The following is a 9,861-nucleotide window of genomic DNA, read 5'->3' on the forward strand; positions in this document are numbered from 1 at the left end:
TATCATTTCCTATTTTAATTAAAAAATGTGTAACGTATTATGTTTTTATGCAGCAATCCATGCTTTACCAAAGCGAACAGCTTCCTGGTGAGATTATTTGACAACATCATTAAGGTGCTTTTATTTGCTATTTAATTTACCACCAAATCGACAGAGTTAAAAGTAATATTATATGTATTACAATTATAAAAGTCTAGGGCAACTGAAGGTTAAATTGCAAAGAAAATTGGTCACTGATACTGATTTCATAGTCATGCTGATAGAGATTTTTTAAAAAATTATCAACATCAGTGAATGAATCACACTAAAGGGACAGAAAGAGATGAATCTGATTTTGCTTTGAAAGGTTTATTCCTTTCATCGTATAACCATATTCATATACACAGTGTGAAATTTATTTTGCTACTCCGAGGTATTTTGGGTCATTATCCAGGGTTAGTCAGGTTATTTGAGTAACTGGTTGTTTTGCTCTCTCCCTTGGGCAACCTGAAATGCATACAATTTAAGGCACACTGAAATCACTGGTATTATAAAGGTACTATTAGCTAAAAAGGGCTTATTGCAGGAGATACAGTGTGGTGAATCAGCACTGCTTACACTTCCAATCCAAGTTTTCAGCTAAATAAAAGGCGAACAGTTTTCTCAAATTAAAAAAAAAGAATTATCAAATTGTTGATTTTAGATTGATTATACATGAATTCATTGAGAATATTTATAGAATATGAAGACATTTAGTCAAATAGCTAAATGTTTTTAAAAGCAATTGTCATTTATTTTGGATATTTCAAGTTTTTCTCAAAACATGAAATTTTGTCTGTTCATGTGTTCCAGTCAGGTCTCAAATTATTTTTATGGAATCAAGTATTCATGCTGGTTTACAATGTATGAATATTTAAGTGGAAAATATTACATTGAAAATTCACTTTGAAACAAATAACTTTAATAGATGTAACTTGCCACGAAAGGATTGTAGAAATCCCTACAGAAAATTTGATTCAAGCTTAATATCCTAAGGTGCATTATAATATAATAATCAACTTTAACAAAAGATTGAAGTGAAATTATGGTGCAGAATGTTTTCAGTGTAGTCTCTGGTAAAACAAGGATTAATTTTCTTTGCATTTTCCTTTTTGAAGGTTTTTTAGTTCACATTTCATTAGGTATAACGTGTTATTAAAGCAAATGATTTCTTTAACAAAGCAAAACCCTAACTTTCTCCAGCTTCATTATTCTACCTAGAAATTAACTGACTTCCAATGAGGAGATTACATCAATGTTTTTATGACTATGTATAAAGTTTCAGAATCCCTAAACAAGTTAGTAGAAATTAAGTCCTTTATAAATGTGTAGGTGTGCATTTGGATAAAAAGGTTATATTTTGAAATGATGATTTGCTTCACTGAGAATACAATTAGATTATTCTAATTGAGCATAATATCATCTGATGTTTATTTCATAATATTGAAGATAGATACACTAAGATAATTTTAAAAGAAAATTTAAAATTAAAGAATTTTGATATTCATTGACATCAGTTGAAATTTAATGCTGTTTTAAAGAGGATTATTTTTTAATTGCTTCATCGAAGGGAACTAGTGCAACTTCATATAATTTATTGTCATTGAACAAGTATAATTTGCATTCATATGCTTATTGGAAGATGTTTGTACAATTAGTGTTTTAAAGCGAGGTTAGTTACTCCTGCCAGTTATATATCAGCTATAATAGAAGCAGCTCTGAGAAACAAGTCTGGTAAAACACAACAACAAAATCACTTAATGTCTGAGTGATTGACATATGTCACTGTTGGGATTTTTTTTCAGAGCATATGAGTATATGTGACAAGATGTAAATGTATGTCAATTATTAGATTATCCTATTTTTATCCATCAATGCAGAGAAATGATTAAAATTTGAAGGAAAATATGCTTCAAAATATCTGTGCAAAAATTTAAAAGCTAAGATTAATATATATTTAAATGTTTAAAAATACGGCATTAGTGTTCATAAAAATTCTGTTCTTTGGGGAAAAATGTAGGCTAGATTCATAGTCAAATAATTTCAAAAGCAAAATGGAAAATATCCCTTAACATTGCTTAAATTTAAAATTTTTAAAATCCTTTCATAATGTTACCTAAATATAAGAAATGGGGGCATTTTAACATGTGAAGAAAATTCTTAATAGAGACCCAGGCCTACTTCAATCTTGGTAGAAGTGAGGCATGCAACAACATGGATAGGTCATTATGCTGAGTGAAATAAGCCAGACATAAAAGGATGAATATATATGATCTTGCAAATATAACTAATTAAGAAAACTCATTGAGTTAAAAGCTAAAATATAGTTTACCAGGGGCATAGATTGGGGGTACGGGTGCAGAATTTCTATTTAGGTTGATTTTAAATGTTTGGAAATGGATAGTGGTGATGGTAGTACGTTATCATAAGTATTATTAACAGTGCTGAATTATGTTTGTGAGTTTGGTTGAAAGGGGTAGTTTTGGGTCATGTATGTTTGTGGTTTTGGGTCATGTATGTTTGTAGAGGTAAGTAGGAAAATAAAACATGGGACTGTATAACACAGTAAACCACAATGGAGTGTAGTTAAATGGTACAACTATAAGACTGTTCTTTCATAACTTATGACAAATGTATGACACTAATACAAAGTATTAAAAATGGGATGAGAAAAACACACTTAATGTAAACTACAGACTGTAATTAGGTATATTTTAATATTATGTCATCATTGTAACAAAGGTATCACAGTAATGCAAAATGTCAGCAATAGGAAAATATATGAGAATGTATTTTTTTACATGACTTCTGTAAACCTGCAACTTCTTTAATTAAAAGTAACAATAATTCAAAAGGACACATTATTCTAAGTGAAAGACACTAGACACAAAGTACTACATATTGTATGCTTTCATTTACATAAAATTTAAGTATAAATAATTCTGTAGAGACTGAATTAGGTCAGTGGCTATACAGGTCTGGGGAAGGACAGAGGGATTGACAGGAGACTGCAATAGGGTATGGGGTTTTTCTTTGGGGAGTAATGAAAATGTTCAGAATGGTGGTGGTGAGGAACGCACAATTCTACGATTATGCCCAAAGCCTTTGATTGTCACTTTGGATGGTTTGTATGGTATGTGAATATATCTCAATAAAACTGTTTTTAAATAAAGCTGGGCATCTAGCCAAAAGGATAAGAAACTGTCTTATACAACCCATTGAGAAAAAATAGGAGATGGTGTCTTTAGATTGTCACAATGACCTTTAGACTCTCATAGATTCTGCAGAGTTGCCCCACTGGTTTATTCTTTGTGTTAATTGCAGGAGTGCAACATTTATAGTTTGTTTGTTTAGATTGCTGGAGCTTACCATTGGCATTTATGCTTCTTTCCATTTCCTTTTAGACTAAGATCTTCAACCCCAAATATCTCCTTATCCAAGTCTGGAATTCACTCAAGTCACATACCCTCTAATTACTAATTGTTCCTTTGGGGTTAAAATGGAACCTGTGGATCCCTTCACACAATTTCTAAAGAACAGTAATTCTGGAGTACTTCTTTAAAACTGAATTTTCTGATTCATCAAAAAAACATTTCTTACACTTAGCCTCTTAAAATGCATGGTTGGCTTAAAATGCGTGAATTCATTTCTTAAAATCAAGATGAATTTAAATTTATCTTTTAAACAATGGGATCCTTTTTAATTCCCCTTGATTGATGGGTTGGTTTCTTATGTGTTTTTTGCAGAAAATGTATCCAAAAGTTAATTGGTTGACGTAATTACTTACTATATATTAAAATGGGATTTTCAACAGGGAAAATTATAGAAATGATTTCGGCATAATGTGTTCAACACAGGTCTCAAGATCAAGGCAATTTAGGATTAAAACAAAACACATTTGTGCCAAAAACAAAACAAAACAAAAAAAGAAAACACATTCGGTAACAAACCAAAGGTAATAGGAAAAATAATCATGTTTTGCTATTAACCACAGTTAACAGAAAAAATAATCATGTTTGACTCTAACATCGTGAGTAGACTGCTATATACAGATTTTTATAAAAGAGCTAGTCCTTGGCTAAGCTGCTAATCTGTCCATACAATTGATATTCAATAGCATATAAAATAAATATTTCAAATCTTTATCTTTTTTCTGTAACTCACCTCTCCACAATGGATTATAATTCGCAGTGGTTTGTTTTGAAATGATAATGCCTAATACCTCATTTTTCCTTTCCTGAAAGGTGTTGGTCACACTTTACAAGTGTGTGTACTACTAAGACCTAAAATATAATCATGGAGGAATGATCCAAATATCAATAGATGGATAATAGAGTCTTTATAGGATTATATTTTGCATAAAACCAATTTAAAGTAAAATCAAATCCTTTTCTTTGTATCAGGGTATAATTGAATATGCTTTGTGTATTAATATATAAAATGGTTTGTATATGCATTTTTTTCTGGAAAAAATAGGTTAAAGTAATAGGTAGGTTAAAATATATTGCCTCATAAATTTACATTTAACCTGTTTAAGTAGATGCTAGCAAATTATTACATCTCCTTTTTCATTAACTTGTTTAAATGTTGACAAACTAGGGTTTGTCAATGCTGATATTTCTACTGGATAATTCTCTGGCCATTCTGAGGGAAAGTTCTGCCTCTGCAGTTTCAAGCAGGCTAATTAATGTTCACTCTGTTCTCAAGAAAGTTCTGTATCCCTATTCATTACATGAAGCACATTCTCACGTACTGCCCTACCTTATCTAGATTTCTGTTGTTAAACAGTATAAAATAGACTTGCACTGGCTTCTCGTGGTCATTGTGTTCAGTTAGGCAATGAATCTCTTAGGCCCTGCTTTCCCTCAACTTTGTGTTGTGTGTTTTCTCAATCTCCCACTGCCCCTTCTGACCCTGTTTGGACAGTTGTTTGAGCTGGACTTGGCAGTTTTGTTTTTTCTATTCAATGCACTCTTTGGATAGTCCATAAACATGACTTCAATGTTATTGGAGACTTTAAAATCAAGACAGGAAGCCAGAAAATTCTTTAAATCACCAGTGCACATTATAATCATAAGGTTCCTAATAGTCATTTCTTTCTGTATAAATCAGACACCCCAAACCTGAAGTCATCATCCTTTTTTCCACCTCTTCTCTTATGTCTAACCATTATTTTGAGAATGACCCTACTGCCTTTAGATAACATTTGTGGAAAACTTTAATGTCTTCTTCACCTTGCTTTTACCTCTGAACAAAACATAATTTTTTCTCAGATTCCTTTCCTCCTCTATGGGATCATGTATTTCAAGATAGTCTGGATATGGCTACAGTAGTAGGGGATGGATCCTGATGGATCTTAGCGCTAACATGCTGCATACTCTCACTATCAATTGATTTAGCCACGGCTGTATAAAGCAATAGTGACCAATGAGACATGAGGGAAACTTCCTTGGAACATTTACAGATAAGGTTTCCTTTCTCTTTAAGGACAACCCTTCCCTTGGATTTGTGAATGATGGTACAGTTGGCCACCAAAGGTGGCAGAAAAAGAAGAGATGAAAAAACCCTACTTAATGACATAATGGGCCCCCCAAAATTAACTGGGTCTTCTTTACAGTTTGAGTTGGTGTTCTCCCACTTAGGCTGAAAGCAGCCTGATGGAATTGACATCCACAACTGGACCAAATTACTGTCTGAACACTTCCAAGAATATGCCCCAAGTGATTTTGGGCAAAGCTATTTCTCCTTCCTTCTCTCTCTGCTGCGTTAGTTCAGTTGTTAATGTTGTTTTCCTGGATTATTGGCATGGCCTCCGAAGCCCCAGGACCTGATCCCAGTCACTCTATTCCTCATCTTCTTTTCAAAACGCTTCTAAATACAGCCCTAATAATATTTATAAATGCCAATATTCTCAAATTACTTTTGTCCTTGAAATCATCCAAATGACTAATATCTACAAAAAGTTTCTCTTTCTTCCAATAGCTGCCATGCAGAACATTTATAAGCTGAAACATCTCTATAGTTTCATTTTCAGTTCTCCATCAAATTGCTTTATTTTTAAGCGATTGAGACAGCTAATATTTTTTATATGTTAAGCTGGCCACAGGCAAAAATTGATAAATAATATAACATTGCTGGCCACAACAAGTTCTTAATCCAATGGATCAAATAACATGTAAACAAATTACTAAAATCTATGAATTATTATAATAGATATCATGCTTTGGTATTAATCATAGTAATTCTTCATCCAATGAATAAGAAAACATGTAAAAGGAGGGAATTTATGTACTCCAGAAAGGAGGGGCAGACAAAGTGAAAACAGAGGAACAAAAAACACCTGTGCATTGAAGTAATAACTTCAATGTAATATTTATGCATATGTAGTTTACTGAAGATGTGATTGGCATATGTTCTAGCTTGCTAGCTGCCAGAATGCAATATACCAGAAACAGAAGGGCTTTTAAAAAGGGGAATTTAATAAGTTACAAGTTTACAGTTTTCAAGCTGAGAAGATGTCCCAATTAAAACAAGTCTATAGAAATGTCCAATGTAAGGCATCCAGGGAAAGATATCTTGATTCAAAAAGGCCGATGGCTATCAATGTTTCTCTCTCTGCCGAAAGGGCTCATTGAGAACATGGAAGTATCTACTGGCTTTCTCACGGCTCTACAAAAGGGACTCTCTCCAAAATGTCTCGTCTTTTAAAGGATTCCAATAAGCAACTCCACCTTCAATGGGTGGAGACACACCTCCATGGATATCATCTAATCAAAAGTTACCACCCACAAGTGGGTGGGTCACATCTCCATGGAAACAGTGAAAATGCTCCACCCAACAATACTGAATGAAGATTAAAGGATATGGCTTTTTGGGGTCCACCACGTATTCAAACTGGCACAGCATACCATAAAAATTCACCTATTCAAGGTGTGCAATTTTATGATTTTTTAAAAGTATATTCACATTTGTTCCCAGTCTAATTTTAAATGATTCTTGTCCTAAAATATCTTAGGTTCTTAGGACTTCTGTGACAAATACTGAATTTGAATTCATTTTAACGAAGTGGGGACTACCTGAAATGACACTAGATCTTTGAAAGACCATGGCATGCTTTAAACAAATGCAAATACATGGTAATTAAGGAAAATACCAAGAACTACAGGGAAATTCTGAACAAAATTTGCATTTTTAAAGGCATGTACTTTAATTTAAAGCAATTATGTCATGTTTTTTTTCTTGGGGGGGGTGGCGTTGGTGTACAGTCCGGGAATCAAACCTGGGTCTCTGGCATGGAAGGTGGGGATTCTAACCACTGAACTACTAATGCACCCTATGACTTTTTCCTCATTTATGTTGCCATTTGTGCATACAATGATTGCCTTATTATTTATCATTTGTACTAGCAGATATGGTACAGGTATGAATAAAAACACAACTAATTGTGCAGAAATATGTCAAAAAAGTGCAGATTCCCTACTTGCTAATAACACTGTTATTTTGTAAGTCAGCTTTTCATTCCATCAGTAAAATTAGATTGCCAACCCTTAGAAGTGGAAGAGAGATCCTGCCTGGACTCACATGATGATTAGGAGTCAACTCTTCTCCAACATGCAATAGGTAGGTACTAGTTACTAGGTTGATGAGTCTTATCAGAGGAGTGCTGGCCTGCCATACAAGTACATACAAACTATATCTCTCCAAAGAAAGGGCTGAGAAATGCTATGTAGTATTCAGTGTCTATCTTTTAAATACATGTTTATTTTAATTAATTAATTAATCAAACCCATCTGTGTTGGACATTGAATACTATGCCCCACAATAGTCAAGTTCAAGTTCCAATGCCTGGTCCTGTGCATTGGGACCTATTTGTAAATAGGAGCTGTGAAGTTCATTAGTGTGTCCAAGCAGAATGAGGGTAGACCTTACCCAATGTGGATGAAGTCCTTTTGAGCAAAGGAAATTGGACATGGAGAAAGAAAATCTGCAGGAAGCAAGAAGCCAGAAGTCAACAGAACCTGGAAGAGAAACGAGAAGACACTGCTATGCCATGAGCATTGCAATATGACAGAAAAGGCAAGGAGCTGAGGAGAGCCAGCAGTGACCCAGAGCACTACAGTTTTTGTGGAGAAAGCATTGCCTTCCTGACACCTAGATTTTGGACTTCTTCGAGCCAGAAAATATGTCAATACATTCCCATTTTTTAAACCCACCTATTGTATATATTTGTTTTAGCATTTTGGAAATTAAAGCAATCTGCGATTAATTATTATTTTTAGTTGATCCTTGGAAAAATGAATTGGCCACACATTATTGATTTCCTTAAAGACTACATTCCATATCAAATTGTAGAGTAAAAGATGAGAACATACACGTATAAGTTCTTCTTTAAATATGATAGTAACATAGAAGTGTGTGACAACCGAGGGGTCAGAACCTCTTCCCTTCGGAAGAATAATGAAGCCTGAAGCCTGAAGCCTCAAGCACATAGCAGCCATCACGACCAGAGCACAGACACCCCCTCAAAGGGGAAAGAATGTATTGTTAAAAGCAGACTTCCATTTCCTGACAAGGTGCCACAGGGAAGGACTTTCTCCTGTTAGTAAGTCCCTAATTAAAACAAATGGGTAACTTTTTGCTTAGTGTGTTCTTTGCTCTTAGGGTTGTTCTGGGGACAAGCAGATTTGGGGATTATTACTTGCAAACAAGTCAATTATATATATTCTGAGGGGCTTTTTCTAGCTATGGATATCTAGTTAGTGACAGGAATATAATATAATTTTTTTCAAGATCAATATGTCTCATCTATGTTAAACATCAGCCCCAGTGATCATTTATTTACCTGTTGTAGATTTTAATCAAATATCTCTTGGAGAAAATTAAAAATAGCTGATGCTTCTTTAATCAATTCAGAAGATTTAACTACAGATTTTCTTTTAAAAAAATTGATTGAAATGTATAATGATAAGAAATATATTCCACTAACATAATAGGCTTTCTTGTTTATACTCAAAGTATTTAATCAAATTTAAGTAATAATAAAAAAGTTTAATGTGCTGCATTTTACCTATTTAATTCTATCCAACTAAATAGTTTCGCATTACTGATGATGAACCAGCAATCAGCAATAAATTGTGAATCAATATCTTGTATTACATGAAGAGTAAAATTCAGTGTTTAAGATTTTGAACAGAATGAATTATCTTATTTAAAATATAAATAATCTGTTAAAATGTAAATGAACAATGCAGAATATGTGCTGACTAAATCACAGACACACTAGCAACCTACTCCAAGCCCTCTCCTTTCATAAGATGTGGTCGGGGAGCTGCATGACCATATCTTAAACCCAGAAACCAAGAACAAGCATCCCAAGCAGCTTATCAATGTGGGAGTGATCAATGGCATAACCCCCTCCCACTATGTTGTATAAAAACTCTGCCCTCAGGCAGCACAGATTCGTTTCTTCCCTCTAATGAGAAGTATGGCCTTTGGAGCTGCATCCACCAACACTGAACTAAGCACTTGACCTCCTAGCTGGAAGAGCCATGGTGGATCTTTTCTGTTCCATTTATTGGACCCCTTGTGCTTATAAATAACAAACCATTCATTTGCTGAAAGTCTTTGCTGCGATTGAGCCTGTGTTCCCATGGCCCACCAGATAGCAACTCGTTCCACAACATGCAAGAAGAAGAAAACTCACTAATCTATTATCAAATTGAATAATAGATGTTCAGTAGTGTGATAATATCTATAATTGCTCAATTTGAGAATGATCTCATTAACAATGCTCAATTTCTTTCATTTAGGCTTGCTGAAACAAAAAGACGTGGATTCTCAGCA

The 9,861-nt window shown here is 33.9% G+C and overlaps 1 pseudogene; it reads right to left on the reverse strand.

The window, feature by feature from the left end:
- Positions 1–8,516, reverse strand: part of LOC143668561 (small ribosomal subunit protein eS6 pseudogene) — a 56,255-nt pseudogene extending 47,739 nt beyond the window's left edge.
- Positions 8,517–9,861: the final 1,345 nt, after the last annotated feature.

The sequence above is a fragment of the Tamandua tetradactyla genome, chromosome 24 (assembly GCF_023851605.1).
Source record: "Tamandua tetradactyla isolate mTamTet1 chromosome 24, mTamTet1.pri, whole genome shotgun sequence".
Taxonomy (NCBI): Eukaryota; Metazoa; Chordata; class Mammalia; order Pilosa; family Myrmecophagidae; genus Tamandua; species Tamandua tetradactyla.